This window comes from Lampetra fluviatilis, chromosome 8 (genome assembly GCF_964198595.1).
Source record: "Lampetra fluviatilis chromosome 8, kcLamFluv1.1, whole genome shotgun sequence".
Lineage (NCBI taxonomy): Eukaryota > Metazoa > Chordata > Hyperoartia > Petromyzontiformes > Petromyzontidae > Lampetra > Lampetra fluviatilis.
Window position 1 is genome coordinate 15,206,399 of NC_136282.1, and position 23,221 is coordinate 15,229,619.

General features: G+C 55.4%; 1 protein-coding gene across 2 annotated transcripts in view; it reads left to right on the plus strand.

The window, feature by feature from the left end:
- SHISAL1 (shisa like 1) overlaps nucleotides 1–23,221 on the plus strand; it is a 109,668-nt gene that overhangs the window by 52,141 nt on the left and 34,306 nt on the right. The window contains exon 1 of one of the 2 annotated variants that reach the window (XM_078859274.1): nucleotides 11,214–11,956. The exons of the other annotated variant lie outside the window; for it this stretch is intronic. The gene's annotated coding sequence lies outside the window, so the exon portion shown is untranslated. Of the gene's footprint in view, nucleotides 1–11,213; nucleotides 11,957–23,221 lie in introns of those variants that run through there. 2 annotated transcript variants of the gene reach the window in all.

Here is a 23,221-nt window from a genome sequence, read left to right on the forward strand (position 1 = left end):
TCGCGAACTCTGCCGGAGGCCCCGGGAGAGCTGAGGCCTGCCCCTCACGTCTCGTCCCACGACAGCTAAAGCCTTGCCACCAAATCCTGGATTCTCCCCGGGATCGTCCTACTCTTTGACGACACACGGAGACCGAATGTGTTTATCTCCCCGTTGCAGGCGGCCATGCATTAATAATGATAATGCTCTCCACGGTAATCATCATCATCATCATCATCAGCAGCAGCAGCAGCAGCAGCAGCAGCAGCGTCATCACAGAAGTGGCACGGAGGCCCCCGTTGTTCCTGATCAAGGGCGAGTCGCGTTAGAGTTTCGAGTAACTGCTCCCAGCTAGGCCACGTGGTTGCCCGCTCCGAGTGGCTGTTGAAGGTGGAATCTCCGTGGTGGGCACTCGGCGAGGATTATCGGGTGGCTGTGTTGGCTGTAGGGTGGCCACCTGTCCTGGCTGTACCAGCATCGTCCACCCTTTGAGCCGAAACGTCTTCCCGGGACATTAAACGTTTCAACTCATTACAGGCTTTCGCCAGTTGCGTAAAACAGCGACACTCCGCTCACTCGAGACAATTCATTTACAAGTCATCTGGGATTGTGGAGATATTCCTCTTCTTCCCATGATACATCCCCCACCATTTTCTTTTGTAACATCAGAGATGGTAACCACAGCGGCTTGGCTTTGACACGTACGTGCCCGGCTCACAAAAAAAAGAATGGAAATTTATTTAAAATATAGATCTGAAATCCTCGGCGCTAAGCGTCCCTTTGGTGTCGTGCCCTCGGTGCCGCCGCCACCCTTCGCTATATCTCGCGCGGATGAGCGCCGCTCCTGGCGCGCGCGCGCGCGGTGTCATCCTGTCACTCAACCCTCGGAGCCTCTAACGAGCCCTCGGATCGGCTTAATGAGGAGGGATTGTCTCGGCTCGTTGGCACCGAGGCAGCGATTCCATCGCTGAGACGGGAGGGTCCTCGTTGGCCAATTTGGCACATTTGAGCGATGCCCGTTCATCGGCGCGTGGCTTTTAATTTTTATTTTTTAAATCGAATCTGAAGGCGCGTGGCATTGTGCGCCACCAGAATCAGAAGTCGGAAGTTCATGTCCCGAGTCAGTCGCCTTGAGTCGTTCGCCTCCAACTCAAGGCGACTCGGAGAGCACGCGACAACAGCGGGCAAAGCGTTACACACGTCACCGTGACAACCACAATTAGTTCGCCAAAAATGTAAAATATTGTGTAAGCTGGATATAAGCACACCTTGCGTAGGCAAGTTCTGAAATAAGCAACACGTGTTTACATTGCACTGGTTGTTGGGGGGGAAGGGAGGCGATACAGCTTCTGATGCGAGCACGCCAGTGCCGATATAAGCACATCCGGCCTTGTTTCCTCCCAAGTAGCTGTGCTTACATGCAGCCTCTCGTGGAGTCGATTCTCGCACGCGTTATTTGATGCGCGCGTCCGAAGCGTTAACGATCCGTGTTCACCCGATGACTCGGAAGCAATCGGCTCGACCGATCGAACCTCGAGTCGGATTTAGCGACGTCCGTGTCAGCTCGATGGGGGCGCCGGTTGCGCTGAAGGGCGACGTGAAAACATCGAGCGGATGGAGGCGACGCGTGAAGGTGGCCGTCTCCCACCCTCAGGTGGAGGAAAGCCCCGAGGCTACCCGGACTCTCTCCTCTCTATTCTCTCCTGAAGCCCCCTCGTGGTGGCGAGCGGCAGATCTTCGAGCGTCGCCGTTCCAGTTCTTGAACGATGTCGCTGCCGCTATCAATGCGCTCGTGAGTAGACATTGGAGCGCCATTGCCTCTCTGCCCCGAGACGAAGGTTCCGCAGCAGTGGTTGGCGCACTGTGAAGTTGAACTCCCAGGTGACACCGATCGTGACTGCGCGCCACTGAGAGTCGCGGTCCTTTACGATGTCCGCGAAACACTGGGACGAGTTGTAAATTGCAATGCTCTAGCATCATCATCATCCCACTATCAGTAAATAACAGCAATAACCCCGTCAACACGAGGCAGTATTAATGAGGAATGGGGGGGAGCGGTGAGTTTAATCTGGGGGAGGTCGTGGGATCGTTACCCGCATTCTGAACCAATGGGGAGCGGTGGCTCAGCGGTTAGCGCGCTGCGTTACACCTCCCACTAGCCCCCCCCCCCCATGTGCCGCATCTGCCTTAATAGGTGCTTGCTAACAGCACTTACTCCAGCAGTCTGTTATAGTTATAGAGTGGGCGGGAGTGGGGGGAGGCGTGTAATTGATCTGCGCTTGTGCACAAAATGCCAACTCTGCCGTTTCTTGTTTCTTTTTCCCATCGCATTCTCCAACGCGCTTAGCTCCGCGTCGCTGAGCCGCTTCGCAGTGCCACTGCGCGGGATTACGGCCCTCGGGGTGATGCTCCGATGATTCAACTCGAGTCGCGGTGTTTGGCGGAGGGCTGCCGTGGAGGCAGCCGCGGCGCAGTGCCCGGGACGCGTCGCTCGGACGGGTCGCGGCCGCGCGAGTAACGCACGCGACTCAAGCCGCCTCCATCATCCAAGTCCCTGCGATTCTCTCAGAATTTCTCACGTCCCGTTCCGGGCGTGTTGCTCCCCTGTCGGCTGCCACTCCGTTCGTAGCCTCGACCACCGCGGTCAGGGCAGAGCGAGCTGCGGGGCTCCCTCCACGCCACGCGTCGCGCACGCGTTGATTGACCATACTTCACCGCGCGGGTCGGCGAGGCTGGGTGAAAGGCGGGGAAACGCCAACGCGGGAGCGCAGCGCAGAAGCGACACACGCTTTAGGGGCCGTCCATAAATTACATCACGCACCTGGGGGAGGGGGTCAGACATTTGTGACGATGTGTGACGAGGTGGTGGGGGGTTGAGAAATGTGACGTCACGTGAAAATGCGCAACTTTAAATAAATACAGACAACACGTTCTACTTAATTAAATAGATTTTTTAATAAAACACGTTCCTTCGGAGTGGGCAGGTAGGAACTTGGTTGGACAGCGCATTCGTGCACGACAGACGAATATGCACGACAGACAGACAAATAATCCCTCGTGGGCAGTGTGGAACCTGTTGTTCCTACCTGTATGTCTTCTACAACATCAGTGCAGCGCCACATTACCTACGCACTACAATGACAATAGTTTAAAGCGATTTGAAGCATGTTTTATTTGGGGGGAGGGGGCAGAGCTTCGTGACGTCATATTTGAGGGGGGGTCTGACTTTTTGTGACGCCGTGTGACAAAGTGGGGGGGGGGGGGTCAAAAATCGTCCAAAATCGTGTGACGTCATTTATGGACGGCCCCTTAGACTGCACTGCCCCCTCTGGCCGCTCACCGCGCAGCCCCGCAAGGTCGCAGCGATGCCGAGCGCCGTCCGGGTGTCAAACCCCCTTCCTCGCTCGGCTCCCGAGCTGCGACGGGGGTCGCGCGCAATCGCAGGATGATTTCATCATCAAGGGTCACGGTGCGTGTGAGCGAGACGCAATTCATATCTTATCAGTCCTCCTTGGAAGAGGAGCACTTAGCAGTGACTTGCTTACAACGTGGGGGGGGGGGGGGGGTCTGGGGTGGAGAGAGTTGACGAGCCGCCCGTTGGCTCCCAGCGCGCTCCCCGCTAATGGGGCAGGCTAAGTGTGTCTGGCGGGCGCTCCCGAGCGCGCCTCGATTCGCGAAAGGCACACGCGGTGTGGGGGGGGGGGGTGCTGCGGGAGGAGGGGGGGGGCTGTCTCCTGGCCTCACGTCACCCCCCTTCGTCGAGCAGGAATCGAGAGCAGAACACAAGAGGCGTACGACGCGACGTAGGTGGTGGTAGCGGTGGTGGAGGTGGTGGTAGCGGTGGTGGTGGAGGTGGTGGTAGCGGTGGTGGTGGAGGTGGTCGTGGTGGCGGTGGTGGTGGAGGCGGCGTAGGGGAGCGGTAGTGCTGTGTTCAGCACCGCACTGCGCCCGAACCCCGCCACCCGAGTTCGATTCCCTCTCACGACCAATAACGATTGTCAATATTCGCCCTTGGGCCTCCTCTAGGTCGACTGAGGCTTAAAATAAGTGCCTGGTCGTGTGTTTAAGCACGGGTTGAGATAAAGGCAGTCGGGAGTGGCGTTTGCCACCCACCACCTCCTGTGCCGTGCCTTAATAGGTGCTCGCTAACAGCACTTTCCCCGACAGTCTGTTAAAGGCTATACGGGGGAACTTTGTCTTTGGTGGAGGTGGCGACTGCGGTTGCTGAGTGGCCTCGGTGCTGCGAGGAGATGAGGCAACGTGATGTCATCACCACGATGAGCATCAACATCAATAGTCATCATCAAGAGTGATTATCATGACCACAATCACCGTCGCCGTGACACTGCCACACCGCATCAACAGCAGAACCCCACTCCTCCTCCCTCCCCCCGCCCCTTCCCCTCACACAACCCCCAAATCTGCATCTCCTTTGTTCAACCAAAGTTGAGGCAAATTTGCTCCGTTTGACCGGCGTCTCCGCTCAGTTTCCTCATCCATCTGCTCGGAGGCTCTCCGCTCGCTTCTCAGCGCCTGCCCCAACCTCCCTCTCACCCCCTTGCTCACTCCCCCCCCCCATCGTCTCACCCCCACGCCCCTGCCCCCCACCTTCTGCAACTTGGTCTTTTATAATTAAACGGGAGCACGGCGCTTCTGGCAGGAAAGCAGCGCGCGAAGGAACAATGCTTAAAGCGCATTGCCCTGTTTATGCAAAAGCTTCACGCAAGCACTCTCCTCCATCACGCGGACGCAACGCATCGTTCGGCGGTGGCGCTGCTGATGCTGCTGCTGCGTTGGCAGTGGTGAAACAGCACAGTCAACAACAAAAACTCCACGCACTCGTCAATAACAAAAACGACACTGTGAGTGAGTCTATGTATTGAACTTCTTTCGCACCGTACGTAGCCAACCGTGCTAATCGTAGGTGCGGGGGCGTGGTGGGAAGGTCAACAAACTAAATACAAAAATCAGTAATGAAGCTAATTCGTTTTCACTCTACATGATGATGATGATGATGATGATTTTAAAGTGCATAGCTCCCGGTGGCTTCCTAATATCGGAAGAAAGAACGTTCCAGACGGCCGCAGAAGCGCGTCTGAAATCGCGCGATGCAGTGAACATCTTTGTTCGATGGCCAACTAAAAAGCCGCATACAATGCGTGTGTGTGTGTGACTTTTAAACGAAAAGTCAGACAATAGATGGCGTTTCGAGCAATGACCCTTCTTCATAGCACGTATTGTTTTTTTGTGGCTACACAAAGTGTTATTGGCGAATGTGTTCGAGGTTTATTTTCATCATGCACATGAAAAGAACCCGTTGATACATTACAGGTGTGTTAAGTAGTCACCGATTATAAGAAGTTCTGGAAAATACGACGCACCCTTCAATTGTGGGCGGTGTCAATAAAGTCATACCAGTCAGGCAAAGACAAAGACCCCCCGTATAGGCTATAACAGACTGCTGGGGCAAGTGCTGTTAGCGAGGAGGTGGGTGGCCAGCACCACGCCCGGTCGCATTTGTCTCCTCAGTGGCGATGTTTACACACCGCACCAGGTACTCATTTGAGGCTGAGTCGACCTAGGGGAGGCCCAGCACCGGTTCAGATAATCGTAACCGACGTTGGCCGTGAGCTGGAATCGAACTCGGGTCGCCGGGTTCGTAGTGCAGCGCGCTACCGCTACACCACCGCTCCCCACGCACTCCGTAAATTGTGGCCGGTGTCAATAAAGTTATACCAATCTGGGCTCTCTCTCTCACACACACACAGAAGTCAACCGGATTATAAGACGCATCCCCAATTGTTGAATTAAAATAAAAAAGACAACATTATTTCTTGCGGCTCAAAATGAGCGCACGGGGGCCTTGGTGCTCACCTCCCGTTTACAGCCCTGAGCCAGTGGTGGAAATTACACATTCCTATGGCGGGTGACCAACCGCAATAAAACAACCACGCTGTTGATTTCCCCACCACGCCCGGTTAGTGTGGAAGATTAGGCCAAACGCCCTCTAGAGGCGCTCTCTAGAGCTCCCTCTAGCGGAGACCTTTCCGCCATCAGTGGTGCGAGTGGTCACTTGCAGGACTGCGCCTTCACCTGAGATGCACGACCGCGTGTTCTGGGTAAATGGAGTTAATTGTGGAGTTTAACTTCACGGTATCACCACGAGGAATCTTCCAGTGACCGGGTCACGAGTTTCTGTAAATTCGCTTTGGGCAATGAGAGCGCGGGCCGCATCACGAAAATACGACGATGACGTGCTTGTGTTCACCAGCATCATCGGAAGCAGCAGCATCATCATCAGCAGCATCATCATCAGCAGCAACAACAGCATCATCATCAGCAACAGCAGAATAATTATCAGCAGCACCATCATCATCAGCAGCAGCATAAGCATCATGAGCAGCATCGTCATCAACGGCAGCAGCATCATTACCAGCAGCAGTATCAGCATCATCATCATCAGCTCGTGTTTAACCACTGCTGGATGAAGGCGTCCCTCCTCCAGACGGTCTGGCGCTACGGTCCATGTCTGTTCCCTGACATTTGTTGAGAACAAAACATCTCCAGAGGGGGCCCACTGCAAAAAATCCCCCCCCCCCCCCCACACCGTGGCATTACGTGTTTGCTAAGACAAGCGGCACTGTGTTTTCTCTGTGGTTTTAATGTCACCGATTTAAACGACACCAGCGATATTAACTGCAGTTTTACGAGGTTGTTTTCCTTTCATCCACGCACAAAATCCAACCCGTCTCCCTGGAGCGAAGGGTAGTAGGGGGTTTGACGATGTGTGCCTTTGTCTTTGTGGGGGAGCGGTGGCGCAGCGGTTAGCGCACTGCACTACGAACCCGGCCGGCGAACCGAGTTAAATTCCCGCTCACGGTCAACGTCAGTGACGGATATCTGCACCAGTCCTGGGCCGCCCTTTAACTCGGCTACGTCTTAAAGTAGTACCATGTGCCGTGTGTAAACATCAGCACTGGGGAGACAAAGGCGGTCGGGTGTAGTGCTGCCCACCAACCACCCTCCTCGTTATGCCGCGCCGACCTTCGTATGTTTTCGCTAACAGCACTTGCCCCAAGAGCCCAATGAAGGCTATACGGGAGATCTTTGTCTTTGCTTTGTCTGAGTGTAAGCGGATGGGAGATGGGCTCGTTGGCTTCGGGAAGATTCGGAATTGATTGGACCTACTGATGGTGGGTGGTGAGGGGGTTAGGGGGGGGGAGAGGATGGAGTAGATGAGAGGGGAGGAGGAGGGACAAGTGGGAGAAGGAGTGGGGGGATATTTCCTGCTCTGGCGTCTCGGGGTCTATGCCTCAATCCGCCTCCACAATTAAATAAATAAATCCCACCGAGCTCACAGTTGTGGCTGTCATTGAACGGGCAGCCTGAGAAACCCAAGAAGCTAAGACCCCCCTCCCACCCACGCTCCCACCCCGTGTTCGCTGCCTTGTAGACACACAGCGGGGGCGGGGGGGGGGCAAAGAGATAGAGAGGAGAGGGGGGGCATAGTGAGAGAGAGAGAGAGGGTGGAGATGGAGGGAGTGGAGGGGCGGCAGCTGAGAGAGAGAGAGTCCGAGCGAGAGAAATGCGCGTCAAGGGAGTTGAGTTACGTGCAGAACGCGCTCCTATATATGTAAGCACCCACATGTTTGCGCGTCTGTGCCTCCACATACCTCTCTACGCGTGTGTGCTTGCGTGTCGAACAGAGGACCCATAGACTAACATAGAATCCATATGATGATATAGGATCCAGATAATGGCATAGGACCCTTAGACTAACATAGAACCCATAGAATGACATAGGACCTTTAGACTAACAGAGGACCCATACAATGACATAGGACCCAGAGATTAACCGATGAACCCATAAACTAACAAAAGGCTCATCATATATTTACGTAGAATTCATAGACTTGTATAGGGCATATGAATGTGTACGCTATTGTTTACGTATGTAAGCGCACTGCGCGAACAACCCAGCGTCCTTCGTTCGAATCCAAACAACGGCTTATATCAGTGGGTCGACCCTTACGTCGATTCAGCCTCAAATAAAAGTAGCTTTGTAAACATTTCCACTTGGGGAAGACAAAGGCGGCCGGTGTACAGGCCACACCACTCATTCGTGCATCGTTCTGGTCGTTATAGGTGCTCGCGACACAGTACTTGGCCCTAACAGCCTGTGGCATGTCTACACGGTAGATGTGTTTATTATCACATTACTCTTCCACAATTTAACGACCTGCACTGGAAATTCGTGGCCTCGTTTGGCGCAGAGTGAATGACGATCGCGGCTCCCTCGCGGAATGACCACGGCGTGCGGTAGAGCGCGTGGTGGTTGCAGGCTACTGCGAGGCTACATCGGTGGCAGAGCAGTTCAGACTTAAAATAAAAACAATAGATCCATTGTTGGTACGTGCCATGCTCCTACGTGTATGCTCCCCACCTTCACAAAACCAGGGTGGTGAAGTATGGTCAAATAAACCCCTACGAGCGGCACGGTTTAGAGAGGCTGTCATCCAGCGGGCGGACTGTCAAAAGGGAAGTACTGTACTGCATGCACAATGATATTACAGAGAATAGCATTTGGGCTGGAATCGAACTTTGCCAAGTCCAGCCAAGCGGCTCCGCTAATTTGGCGCCCCTGGTTGAATTACGCAAAACCGACGTCCAAAATCACCTTTACAAGTCCAAAGTAATCATCATGCAAACTGTTATCATGGCAATTATTGACCCAGGACAGCCTCGATGAGTCTCAAGACTCTTGCTCAGGAGGGTCCTGCCACGTTGGGGGATGTTTGACCGATCCCAGAAGGAGTGAGAGTTTGGCGTCGCGTGCGAGAGCCCGGAGACATCCCGGCAGCCTGCACACGAGGGGCAACACTCAGGATGCGCCTACGATGCATCGGATGAGTCTTGTACCTACCTACTTGCTGCACTGTAATGTCCAGGCCGCCCCGGCTTATCGGGATACGTAACAATAACTAATTCGTGCGTGGAATGCTGATATTCTTCCATTGCCCATTATCATCATCATGCCAATTATTAAGTCAGCACAGCCTCGCTGAGTCTCAAGACTCTTGCTCAAGAGGGTCCTGGGGGATGTTTGGCCGGCCCCAGAAGGAGGAGGAGTGAGAATCTGACGCCGCGTGGGAGGAGGAGACCAAGAGAGCCCAGAGCCAACCCGGCACCGCGCCGCTGTAGACGAGGGGAGACACCCGGCACTGGCACCTCCTGCCACCACCTCGCAGCAGCCTCACGCCTACAGCACCTGGCAAGCCCTGGTGGTGGTGATCACCCATCCAAGTATCAACCAGACTCATCTCTGCTTAGCTCTCTGATATCCGATCCGATCGGACTCGTTTATCGTGGGGTCTGTGAGCGCCTGCGAATGCACAAACCGCACCCGAGCCCTCGCGGGGCGAACAGCAGCCTCACGTGACGCAAGGAAGCGGTGGTGTCACTCGTTTCATGGGTCGGTGGGTTGTAACAGCGCCTCTCGTCGCTTCCTCATCACGGTCATCATTGCCATAATACATAATCATCGTCGTCATCTCGATCACCATCTTCATCATTATCATCATCTCCACCCTTCACCTCCGTGTGGCAGATGCCAGGCGGAGGTGGCCATCCTGCACGTGGCAGCCTGGAACCCAGCGCTGTGAAGGCAGCTGCCAGGGTTGGTGGGTCACCGCATTCAAGTTGCGTGGGCGTCCATGAGGAAAGGAAGTTCAGTGGCCTGGCTTGGCAGGAGAAGGCGGCACAGAACAGTGGGGACGAATCCCCATCTGTCCCTTCTGAGCGCTGTTCCCTTCGCATTTTCGCGACGTTTTTTTTCATCCAATCGCTCCAATTTCCTCCCCACATGTATAAACATTCAGTAAATGGCAAAACACATCGGAATGAATAAAGGACTACAGAGCTTGGGCAATTATTGGCATCACCGGCTGCTGCCTTCCAGCTCGCTTGTGGTTCCTCCGGCGATTGTGAGATGCAATTTGCCCGAGCGACGAAGCGATTTATAAAACGACATTAAAACGACAACATTAGAACGGGACCAAAGGAACGGCGGTGGCTCCGACAATTCCACTTCAATTAAAACAGACGACCCCGCCCCTCGTCCCCCAATGCCCTAGCCCCCCCCTCCAACCCCTGCTCCTCCCCCCTCCCGACACAGTTGCTTGCTGGTTGTGCTGAGTTGTAGCAGAGCACTCTTCCATGATCATGTCCATCCAACCCTCCCTCCCTCTCCTCGCTGTAGCGGCTGGCCGCACTTTAGCCCATGGCTTGGCATCGCATCGCCCGCAACCTCACCTCAGTTAAACCTGCCCTCCCCCTTCCCCCACGGGAGCACACTCCTGCAATCTCCTGTGGTGATTTTCCAGACGGAAGAGCAAGCAGCGACGACGGCGATGACGATCTCTGCCGACCCGCTGCGTCGCTGACGATTCCATCGCGTCTCGAAGCCTCCCCGCGGAGGCGGCGCGCGCGCTGCCCCCACCGGGCGGCCACCACGAGGAGCGGCGCCAAGGCCACGGAGCTCGCAGGCGAAGAGAAATAGCCCCGCAAGTGGCGGGGGGGGGGCTCCCTGTGATAAGAGGGGGGCTGATGAGCGGACTGACCCCATCGATGTCACCTCTGTCTCTCCCATCGTCTAGGGGCTCGTGACGCGGTAGAACGTTCGAGCGGTCGGGCGCGTTCGCCGCTTGTCGTCGTTGTTGCAGCAGAGGTTCGCGGCTCGACTCCAGCGGCCGCTCTGATTAATACTGCCCGCTGGGTGAGCCATAAGATACGCGCCATCTGCTTCACCACGGTGGACGTTAAAGACCCCGTGGCGTCATCCGCAAAAGTAAGCCATCGTTGGCAAAAATTACACCGCAAATGACTCAATTGGGATCCACTGAGGAATCATTGCCCCCCCCTCTCCCCCCTGATTGCTAACACTTGGGACAAGATCCTCCTGAAAAAAGTGGCACGAGGCTCACGATTTTCTCGCTGAGCGAGCGGAATCTCCGTCATCTGCATCGTCCGCGTAACGAGCGGCATCGGACGCACGCCAGCAACAGGTGCTGAGCTCGCAGCTCCGAGCCGAGGGTCAGATACTGCCCGGGCGTCCTGAGCCTCGCTCTCCTTGCCCAAGGGAGAGTCCGGGGAGACGAAGGCGGGTGGGGTTGGGGGTGGCGCTGAGGGGGAGGGACTGGTGCTGGAGGGAGGAGGAGGAGGGGGAGTCGCGGAGAGACAGAGACAAGCAGGGGCACGCAGGGAGGCAGGGGCACGCAGGGAGGCAGGGGCACGAAGGGAGGCAGGGGCACGCAGGGAGGCAGGGGCACGCAGGGAGGCAGGGGCACGCAGACAAGCAGGGGCACGCAGACAAGCAGGGGCACGCAGGGAGGCAGGGGCACGCAGGGAGGCAGGGGCACGCAGGGAGGCAGGCGCCTAGAAGGCGCGCATGCGTCTCACGCTGCGCTCCCTGAACACAGCGACGGGAAGAGCAGCGGCGGGGTGGCGGGAGGGGGGGAGTCGAGGAGACGAGGGGAGGATAAGGGAGAGAGTCCGAGACACGTGAGCGCGAGAGACGAGAGTGGAAGACGTCGGGAGGATAGCGCGAGAGGCGCGGAGTACGAGGGGGAGTCGAGGAGTCGAAGGAGAAGACGGGGGAGACGACAGATAGAGACAAGAGGGAGGGTCGGGGAGACGAAGGGAGAGACAGGAGAGTCGGGGAGGTGAGAGTGGAAGAGACAGCGAGAGAGAGAGAGGGAGACGCGCCATGGGCTACACCCAGAACATGAGGAGGGTTCCACTCCAAGCCCGGAAGAGGTAGCGGCGGAGCTGTGGACTCTTCGTGACCCCCCCCCCCCGCTAGCGTCAATCGCCTCCTCGTCACCAACCTCGTCAATTGCCCTCCTCGCACTCCTCGCCCCCATGAGGATTGATTACGGAGCTGACCCCGGCAGAGCGAGGAGGAACGCGGCTACAGCTGGTGAGTGATGTTCGCATGTGTGAGTGAGTGCGAGTGGTGATGTGAGCGAGCGTGTCTGTGTGTGTGTGTGGGGTCTTCGTGCGCTCCATGTGGTGTGGCTATATGTGTGTGTGAGCGTGTCTTGTTGCATCTGGGCACCTGGGTCTGTTCCGTGACCTCCTGTCAGCGAGCCCTCCACACTGCACGTGGCCTCGAAGTGCACCTAGCATGGCACAAACACCGTGGTAACGTCGCCGCCACTTGGTGGTGCACGGTGGTGGTGGTTGTTGTTGTTGCTGAGCGTGTCTTCGTGTGATGTGTTTGTGTGTGCCCTGTGCGTGTGTGCTGTGTGAGTGTGTCTGTGTGCATTTTGTATACAGTATGTGTGTTTGCGTGTGCATGTTTAGCTAACAGCACTTGCCCCTGTTGGAGGCTATATGGGGGATATTTGGCTTTGTAAATCTGTGTGTGGTTGTGTTATGTGCGCGCAACATGTGTATGAATAGAGGGTTAGTGCAGCGGTTAGCGCGCTGCGCTACGAACCCGGCGACACGAGTTCGATTACCGCGAACGGCCAACACCGGGGATGATTATCTGAACCAGCCCTGGGCCTCCTCTAGGTCGACTCAGCCTCAAATAATGAGAAAGACAAAGGCGGCCGTACCGACCTCCATAGCTACAGTACTCGCTAACAGCACTTGCCACAACTGTCTGTCGAAGGCTATCCGGGGGATCTGTGTCTTGTGTGCAGTTTGTGCAGGAGATACGTGTGTGCTGTGTGTCTGTGTGTGTGCAGTATGTGCAGTATATGTGTGTGTGTGCTGTGTGTCTGTCTTGTGTGCAGTTTGTGCAGTATATGCGGGTGTGCTGTGTGTCTGTGTGTGCAGTTTGTGCAGTATATGCGTGTGTGCTGTGTGTGTGTGTGCAGTTGTGCAGTATATATGTGTGTGCTGTGTGTCTGTGCGTGCAGTTGTGCAGTATATGCGTGTGTGCTGTGTGTCTGTGTGTGTGCAGTTGTGCAGTATATGCGTGTGTGCTGTGTGTGTGTGCAGTTGTGCAGTATATGCGTGTGTGCTGTGTCTTTGTGTGTGTGCGGTGTGTCTGTGTGTGTGCAGTTGTGCAGTATATGCGTGTGTGCTGTGTGTCTGTGTGTGTGTAGTTGTGCAGTATATGCGTGTGTGCGATGTGTCTGTGTGTGTGCGGTATGCGCAGTATATGCGTGTGTGCTGTGTGCAGTTGTGCAGTATATGCGTGTGTGCTGTGTGCTGTGTGTGTGCAGTTGGTGCAGTATATGCGTGTGTGTGCTGTGTGTCTGTGTGTGCAGTTTGTGGAGTATATGCGTGTGTGCTGTGTGTCTGTGTGAAGTTTGTGCAGTATATGCGTGTGTGCTGTTTGTCTGTGTGTTCAGTATGTGCAGTATATGCGTGCGTGCTGTGTGTCTGTGTGTGTGCAGTTTGTGCAGTATATGAGTGCGTGCTGTGTGTCTGTGTGTGTGCAGTATGTGCAGTATATGCGTGCGTGCTGTGTGTCTGTGTGTGTGCAGTTTGTGCAGTATATGCGTGTGTGCTGTGTGTGTGTGTGTGTGCAGTTTGTGCAGTATATGCGTGTGTGCTGTGTGTGTGTGTGTGTGCAGTTTGTGCAGTATATGCGTGTGTGCTGTGTGTGTGTGTGCAGTTTGTGCAGTATATGCGTGTGTGCTGTGTGTGTGTGTGTGTGCAGTTTGTGCAGTATATGCGTGCGTGCTGTGTGTGTGTGCAGTTGTGTGTGTGCTGTGTGTCTGTGTGCAGTTTGTGCAGTATATGCGTGTGTGCGTGCGTACGTTTCACAGCTGCTCGATAACAACAGCCCGGGATCTCTGTCTCGGTATGTTTACGCGATATGTGTGCAGTGTATTTGTGGACTGCGTTCTGTCTGTGGGAGCTGTACGGTGTGTGTGTGTGTGCTGTGCGGTGTGTGTGTGTGTGTGTGCTGTCTGGAAGCTGTGTGCGAGGTCTGCAGTGTGCGTGTGTATCGTGTGATTGTGAATTGTGTGGTGTGTGTGGTTGTGTGTGTGGTGTGAATGTGTGCGTGCACGAGGTTATCTGACCGTGTGTGCATGCCTACATGTGGTTGTCTGTGTATGCACGAATGCTGTTGTGTGTCTGTATGTACGCGTGTGTATTCGTGTGTGTAAACGCTTATGTCTCACGTGTGCATGCATATGTCTGTATGTATCTGTGCTTGTGTATGTATGCATGCATGTACATATTTGTGCCTGTATGTATGTATAGTATCTGCTGTTGTATGTCTACACATGTATGTGTGCACGAGTCCGTACGTATCTGTGCATGCATGCTTGTATTCCAATGTATTCATGTCTGAATCTGTATGTGTGCTTGTGCATGTACGTACGTATGTTAGAATTAATGTATGTATATTGTGGCGGGCGGTATTTTAGCGGTGAGCTCAACTGCGCTAGGAACCCAGTAATGATTATGTGAACCAGTCCTGGGACTCCTCAAGGTCGACTCAGCCTCAAATGAGTAGCAGGAACGGTGTGTAAAACATCAGCACTGGGGAGACAAAGGCGGTCGGGCGTGGTGCTGGCCGCCCCAACCCCCTCGGGTGCCGTGCCAGGCGTTCATAGGTGCTCGCTAACAGCACTTGCCCCAACAGTCTCTTGAGGCTGTTCGGGGGATATTTGTCTTTGTATGCACGTGTTTACGGGTGCATCGCGTTACCAGGCGGCTGCTGTTGTTTCACAAACGATTAAAGTCGGAGGCTTTCGCGGGACAATGGACAGAACCACCTGTTCACGTGACCCCCTCGAACGCACTGACACTGCTTACAACCCCCAACCACAAACAACAACATCGTCATCGTCATCAACAACAACGAACGTGCAACAGAAAGCTTAACCAACGCATCCGTGATTGTGTACACAATGGGACATGTATTAATGTGCTTTGAAGAAGGGGCATTGACCGAAACGTCACCTATTATATTTTTTGGTTCCCTTATAGACGAATGTGGTGAGTGTTTGTCATTGTCAAAAATCGTCTTCCACTGATGCGTTCCACTCGGAAATGTGCACATTCCGAATGTTGATTTCAATGTCCTTACATCGTCATCATCATCACCATCACGGCGTCGCCAGACAATTGCAGAACGAGACAATGGTCGTGGGCTGTACCCCTCCAGCGCAGGGACAATGTTTGGAAATGTCCGCACTGTCCCACGTGTGTGTCGTTGCAAGATGCACCTAGTCTGGCACCAACGCCGTGGTGGCGTCACCGCCACTTAGTGCCGAAAGCCGGTTGTTGTAGTTGTGCATGTGTCAGTGTGTCAGTCTTTGTCTTGTGTCTGACTCAGCCTTAACTGAAACTCAGCCTGAACTGAAAACCTGTTGCGGTGTGTAAATAATCGGCACTGGGGAGACAAAGGCGGCCGGGCGTGGCGCTGTCCTCACTATCCCTTCGAGCGCCGTGCCGATTTTCATAGGTGCTCGCTAACAGCACTTGCCCCAACAGTTTGTTGAAGGCTATACGGGGGGTGGGGGGGTCTTTGTCTGTGTGTCGACCTGTGGTCCGCTCGTCTTTGCATTCGCTCGGGTCTGCAACACATGTATGTGCACACACGTGTCACGCGGGATCCGGACCCCAGTTGCTCCTGGGGTCAGACGAGTGAGGGGACACGGTCAATGCCGCCCCCAACTCCCCTCCAACCTCCCAAAACCCCCCTTAGTTCAAGCCCCCCCCCACTCTCTGCTCCTCACGGTAGCCACAGCCACCACCACCACCACCACTTGTTAGCGTCCGCGTCGCAACTCGCCCCCACCGCGCGCGTCAAGCCCACGAGGAGCAATTCCTGCTCCACCCCCCTCCCTGTTTCCCTCCTTGTCTCTCTCCATCTCCGTCTCGTCCCTCGCTCCTCGTCTCCCTCCCTCTCCGCACCGCGGTCTGCCCCCACCCCCCCCGTGCTCATCCCCCTGTCTCCCTGTGCTCACACTCCCCATTTTGCTCTCTCTCCCTCGTTCCATACATCCCAGCTTCCTTCTTCCCGCCTCCGTCTACCCCAGCCTGCTCCCTCCCCCCCTCCCCCTCCTCTCTCTCTCTCTCTCGTGCTCTTTTCGCAGAGCAATTACTCGGCTCGATTGACTCGATGCACTCCACCTCATTTATCCATTCACTCACTCACACCTCGTTATTCACTCGCGCCAGACGGTCGCGCGCGCACCGAGTCAACGTTCACTCACCTACCGACTCACTCACTCACACCTCGGACTCCGCTCGTGTGCTGCTGTCACCACGGCCATGTGTTTATCTCGTATTTGGGCACGTGGCCACATAGCCAGCGGTGGATATAACAATGGCTCGCGATGTCTGTCGCACCGAGGGATGCTCCAGGGTCCGTGTCTCACCGCAGTCACGAGTGCGTCATTGTCGCGAGAGTGATACGCGTTCACTCACTCACCCACCCGCTCACCCATTCACTAACCCACTAATTCACCCATTCACCCACAAATTGACCGTCCCAGAAATTCACCCACCCACCAACTCACTCGCCCACCCGCTAATTCAGCCACCCACGAACAAACCCACGCGACCACCCACACCCCACCCTCCCAACGGCTCACACAGCTCGCCTACTTCACCCTCGCACCACCGTTCTGTGCGCTGCGGGATTAATTGGAGCCACGTGACGAGTGACGAGCTCGTGAGGAGCGAGCTCTGCCCGTCACCGTCTCAGGACGGCGACAGCGCTCGAGAGGCAAAGCCACGGGGCTCCTTGAGATCGCAGCTCCTCGACTCCTCGTGTCCACCTGGCCTCCCCCATCATCCCAAGAATTCAGTCACTTTTTTACCGACGTTTGGGTTTTATTATTCGACCAATGGGATAACGCGAATATCGTCGGTTGGGGTAGGCGGTGGAGAGGGGCAGCCTCGTTCGTCGTGGAGCTTTGTGGCGTCATCACCAGCCGCGTTACGCTGGGCGTGGCTTGTCGGGGGTTTCCTGCCTTCGGGAGGTGGGATGTAGCGGGGGGGGGGGGTGCAGCAATTTTTTAAAGGGGCCCGAGTAACGGACCACGACAAAGTAGTTGATCAAAACACTAAACCACGTGGTCCATTAATCGCTTCAATGACATTTATCGACCATATTGAGCTGCTTGTTGTTGAAGGTTAGCGGTAGGGCGTGTGCCGCCGTCGGTAGTTCCAGTACTGCCCGTAGCACGTGGTCTGCGAGGCGAATGTTCTCCCGGTGAGACGAGTAACAGCTGCGCGTCGTTACGAGCCGGGAGTCGCCCGCGGGAGACCGCGCGTATTTATCTCCCCGTTGCAGGCGGCCATGCATTAATAATAATGATAATGTTCTCCACGGTAATCATCATCAGCAGCATCAGCAGCGTCATCACAGAAGTGACACGGAGGCCCAAGTTGTTCCTGATCAAGGGCGAGTCGCGTTAGAGTTTCGCGAAACTGCTCCCTGCTAGGCCACGTGGTTGCCCGCTCCGAGTGGCTGTTGAAGGTGGAATCTCCGTGGTGGGCACTCGGCGAGGATTATCGGGTGGCTGTGTTGGCTATAGGGTGGCTGTGTTGGCTGTAGGGTGGCCACCTGCCCTGGCTGTACCAGCATTGTCCACCCTTTGAGCCGAAACGTCTTCCCGGGACATTAAACGTTTCAACTCATTCCAGGCTTTCGCCAGTTGCATAAAACAGCGACACTCCGCTCACTCGAGACAATTCATTTACAAGTCATCTGGGATTGTGGAGATATTCCTCTTCTTCCCATGACACGTGCCGGTGTTCTGTACCTTGAACAGGCGAGAACCGTGCTCGCTAATGATTTCCATGATCTCTGCTTTACAACAGCAACATGTACAACGTGCTGGCATCTTGTGCAATGGCCCAATTCAGAGGAGACGATTAGGCCAGGGAGGTTAATGTTGGTCTGGAAAGCCAAGATGCCGATAGACTGAACAATTTCACACTTGGGGACACAGGACGGAGTTCTGTTTACAGATGCAGATTCAGCATATCTATTCATCCCTGAGAAATCCGATGAGCAATGAAGCTTTTTTTCACACTTTTAAAGGCAGACGGTTGTTGCACGTGGACTTGCAAGGCTTCGGGTGATGAACGCCACACCGCACGATGCAATTATCTGAATTCACAGAGCATCTAAGGATGTCAGGGAGGGCATGAGGATCTGTGTTTGTTTATCTGCCAGGCCGGATTGAATAGCGGTGTTGATGATTAATAACCAGCGCACCTGCCCCGCTGGCCTTGCGAAAGGGCAGCACCTTACACCTGCCAGGGGAGCTGTGTGGGTGTGCGTGCCTCAAACGAGTACCTGCTGTGATGTGTAAACATCGCCACTGGGGAGACAAAGGCAGCCGGGAGTCGTGTTGGCCACATCGTCGCTTTTTGCGCTGTGCCGGCCTTAATAAGTGCTCGCTAACATCACTTGACCCAACAGTCTGGTAAAGTCTCTCCAGGATAGATTAATTATCTTTGCATCGTTTGGTTGGGTGGATGGAGAGATGCCAGTTACGTGTAGGTGAGCAGTGTGCGTGTGTGGAGGAGGCTCGTCAAGGACGCTGCTACTGGGCAGTTTGAAGGCAGCCGCCCGTCAACAATAACGGAGGGCAGAGGAGCGACGCTCACAACAACGGGCAAAGCGTCAGGTGGATAAAATCCAGCAAGTTGGCACAGTAGGGGGTTCATTGGCCAGTCATCTCAGTCGGTCAACCCATGGCACCTGGGTGTATCCCGTGGGCTCCTGCTAGCAGGACACATCACGCGGCCTCAAAAGTGCACCTAGCCTGGCACAAGCGCCGTGGTGGTGATGTCTCCGTCACTGAGTGGCGAATGACGGCGGCTGCTGTTGTTGTTGTTGTTGTGGTTATCAGGGGATAGAGGGAGGGGACTGTACGCAGGTGATCCTCCAGCTCCTCGGCCTAACGAGGTCAAACTGGCAAAGTGCATTGCTTGGTTTACGCGTAAATATCACTGGGCAGTAGGAACATCGTGCCTGTGAGCTGGATCCTAATGAGGATTATTCATTACCTCCTCCCCCCACCCTCCTGGTGATTCGATTAGTTGTTCCGATTCACGATGGCGATTCCATTTTTGTTTTCATTGTGGCGAATGAGGAGCCCGTTACTTGCAACGTAATGAGTACGAATTAAAAAGACACACACGATATTTTTACAATAAGAATCGAAATTTCGAATCGACTAATCGATGCATTGTTCCACCCCCTAATCTACGAGTATAAGATGTTAACGAAGAAGTGGTTAATGCACCGCGCTTCAAAAAACCCTTGCGACCTGAGTTCAATTCTCGACCACGGCCAACACCAGCGGCGAGTCGTGGCACGGGGAGTCCTTCAACCAGTACAAAGAGCTGCGAGTGACTTGTAATACATTCATTAGGATTATATATATTTCTCTCGTATTCACGACGGTCGAGCATTAATTTGTTATGAAATATATAACCACGTGTAAATATTTGTCCTGGTCTCGAGTGGAATAGTTTTTAGAGTGATATATTATTTGCTTATTCATCTCATTGCTTCTCCAACGCCTTTGTACTCAAACAAAGTCGGGTTGTTTTTGGTTGTTATTGGAATTTCAGACTAACACACCAATTAAATCCCTCTTAAACCAAAACCGTCCAATTATCAACGGCCGAACGGTTACAATTTCCCAGGGCTTAATTTCTAAACTAATGTTTTCCGGATCGCTGCTGGAGCGAACACGTTCCGGGGAGGTGACACGTGACGAGCATCCACAGGCATTGCAATGAGGTCTACTCGACGTGGTGTGCGGGGCACGGGGACTATTTCCCGGGTTGCTCTACTCGGCAGCGCGGGGCCGAGAAGAATCGCCGCACGACCCGACACGAGCGTCGCCAAAGGTGCGACCGAGCGGTTTTGTTGAATGTGCAGCAATGTTTGAACTTTGCAACTCAAAGGGGTGCGGTGGACCGGTGGTTCGCGTACTGCGCCACGAACCCTGTCACCCGACTTCGATACCCCGGCCACGGGAAACAAAGCGGTGAGTGATACTGACGCCTGACCTCCCCTCCACCAAGCCGCGGTGACCATCGTAGTCAAGCCCTCCCTCCCCAAACCCCCCCAACTGCCACCCCCAAAACCCGACACCCAATGCCCGACATGGCGTGGTGGGAGGATTTAATCCGTTGACGGATCGCGAGACGGCTGGAATTTTGTATTTTCCTTCAACTCGAGAAACTTTCGCGCTCTCTATCAGCAAATAGACGAGAGGCGCGGCGCGTCCGTCGCGCGCCGTCACCCCGCGCCACCGTCCCAGCGCCGCGCAAATGTGGGCCACGTCCCTCGATGTCGGCCGAGGGAATCGCGTGGCGGTGGCGGTGGCGGCGGTGGCGGTGGCGGCGGTGGCGGTGGTGGAGAGGGAGCATTTGCATGTGAAGTGAACACAGCGTTGCGTAACAGGCATTAAATAATGATGCGAGCTCGGCCTGAATACCGTCGCGGTAAATGTGTGACGCGCGTACGGAGGAGGCTTCTTTGCCGGTGCACTGTGGTGTCGTGCCCGTTGCTTGAGCATACTTCACCACGCTGTGCGGGTTGGTGAGCATAGACGTGGGAGCGTAGGAGTACAGTACAATAATGGATTTTGCTGTCCTGTGCTACCCAACATATGATGCTTACTAGATATGAAAATGTAATCGTTACTGATTTTGAGTGACTGATAATGGCTGTTGTTGTTGTTAATGAAACGGGAAGGGAGTAGCGACCCGTGTTCGACTCCCGGCCATGGTTGACATGCGCGGCTTGGCGACGTCCAAACTGCTCCGGCCACCCGCCCACCCACTTCGACGAACATCGCCAATCTGCATTGACCAAAGTGGTGAAGTATGGCCGAGCAAAGCAATCCCCTGTGACCAACATCCAGCAGTCGATTGATCACTCGCCTATGATGCAGCGAGAGAGGGGGGTGGGTGGCTATTTGGATCCGCGACGTCAACTCTAAGGCCATGCGGAGGGGGGGCAGTGAAGGGTTGGAGGGGGGGCACCGTGGGGGGGGGGGGCTATAGAGGCCGAGGGGCTGACTCTCTTCCGTGGAACGTCTCTCTGCCGCGGCTTCATTGTCTGGCACTCGCAGTTTGCAATTAAAACGCAATCATCGATTTAACCCGTGACCCGCACGTGCTCGGTGAATTGAGCTTGGCGAACCGTCTGAATAATTTACTAAATAAGTAAAGGTGCAGCCCCCGGCCGTGTGTGGTTCACAGCCCCGCTGGTGGACGGGTCCCCACGAGACTGAGACAGAGAGCACCCCGCAAGTACACACCACGCGTGGCCAGGCCGATCAGCTCGGCGCTGAACCCATTTACACTGCTGGGTGGACGGAAGCGATGGTGGTGGGGCACGGGGGGTGGGATGTTTAAGAAACTTGCAAAAATACAGCTGCCGCGCCGGGAGGTCGAAGCGAACCGGTGCCCTGGCCATCGTCACGCTACGGCAGGGCCCTGAATAATTAAACGGCGCGTGTGCTCGAGCAACGCACCCACACGCGCGGCGATTGCTTTTTATTCACCTAAGTGGCAGTTAATTGAGATTCATTCTCCCTTTTATTAGAGGTGGGAACTGTGTTACGCCAGGGTGTGATTTATTGTTGTTGTTGTTGTTGTCATTATTGTTTTTTTCACGCGGCTCAGGCGCAAGCCCCGGCGTGCGCTCTCACTGCTGTCGCCGTCCGTCTCGGTAGCGGGCGGCCGCCGCTCCGAGAGCCTCTTGGCCAGGCACTGCCGTTGATGGCCGAGCAGCAGCAGCAGCAGCAGCCTGAGCGCTTGCCACATCCTCTCACGCCTCTTCTCCCTTCTTCCTCCTCTTCTTCCTGTTGGGAGCATGGGAGTGGCGATGTTCACGAGGGCACGTCGAGTCGAACGTCGTCGCACGCCCAGTGAACTTTGGTCGTCGTCCGGCCGGAGAGAAGCGAACCCGCGGAGCGACCACTTCGATGCGACACGTTCCGTCGTGCCCCGTCGCCCTGCGTCGTCACCGTGGCCACTCGCGCATCAGATTCGATGAACGTCGCCAATCCATCGGAAGTGCAGGTGCAGGTTCAGGTTTGCGATCGCCCACTAAACTGCGGGGAAGCCAGAAGGCTCGGCCGTGGGATCGGATCTTCGATCGCACTCCCGTTTGTTGACGTCTGCGCTGCTCCCGTGACGTCACTTTGCCTCGGGAGCGATGTCCAGGGCACGCGTGCTGCTCCAGAGGTGATGCTGCGCTGCTGTCGCCCGAGGCGCCTTTCTTGTTGTTCGCTGCCACAGACGCCGCTCCTCCTCCTCCTCCTCCGCCTTGGCGACCAGTGCGGGCGGTTTGCATTCACATACCAAGCCAGACGGTGGCGGCGGTGGTGGCCGTCACGCCGTAAGAGCGGTCCATGCAGGACGTGTCAAGCTGTGCAACACAGGGGGAGGCCTGAAGCCAGACGGTGGCCCGTGATGAGCCGGTGAGAAACGAACTTGGAGATTGAGCGTCGACATTGCGACCACTGGGGAAGCTTGCAGAATGAAGCGATGGCGAGGTGGTGGTGGTGGCGGTGGTGATGGTGGCATCACGGGAATCGGCCGTGATGACCTCTTGATCTTGGGTTAGGTCGAGACACGATGAGGGTTTACGACGCTGTCCTGACCCACCCACCGAAGGCAGCCTTCCCCGCGTGTTTACCCATCGTTTCCACTCGATTACAAACCGTTTAGTTACACCCTGCACACACCTGATGATTGCTAAACATTACAAAGAATCCCCCGTATATCCTCGAACAGATTATTGGTGTAAGTGTTGTTGGCGAGCACCTATAAAGGCCGGCACCGACACACGAAGGGGGTTGGTGGGTGGCCAACACCTCGCCCGGCCGCCTTTGTATCCCGAGTGCTGATGTTAGAATAACCGCAATAGGTACTCATTTGACCCAGGGCAGCCCTAGAACCGGTTCGATTATCCGTCCCCTTTTATTCTTCGTGAGCGGGGATCGAACTCGGTTCGGGGTGCGCTAACCACTGCGCCGGGTGTCTCTCTCTATTTAGAGCCACCGCGCGTCCCTCTGCATCCCTCTGCGTCCCGTGGGATGTGTCCGCTAAGCATCCGCCGCGTGTGGTGCGTAGCAACCTGAACAGCATCGGCAACGGGGCTCGCGATGTCCCCGCGAAGTGCCGAGGCGGCGGGGGCGGCGGCGTGATCTGTGCCCTCGCTCACAGCCGTGCCATGCACGCGGTGCCGGTGGGCAAGGGAGCGCGGGTGGGGCATGGG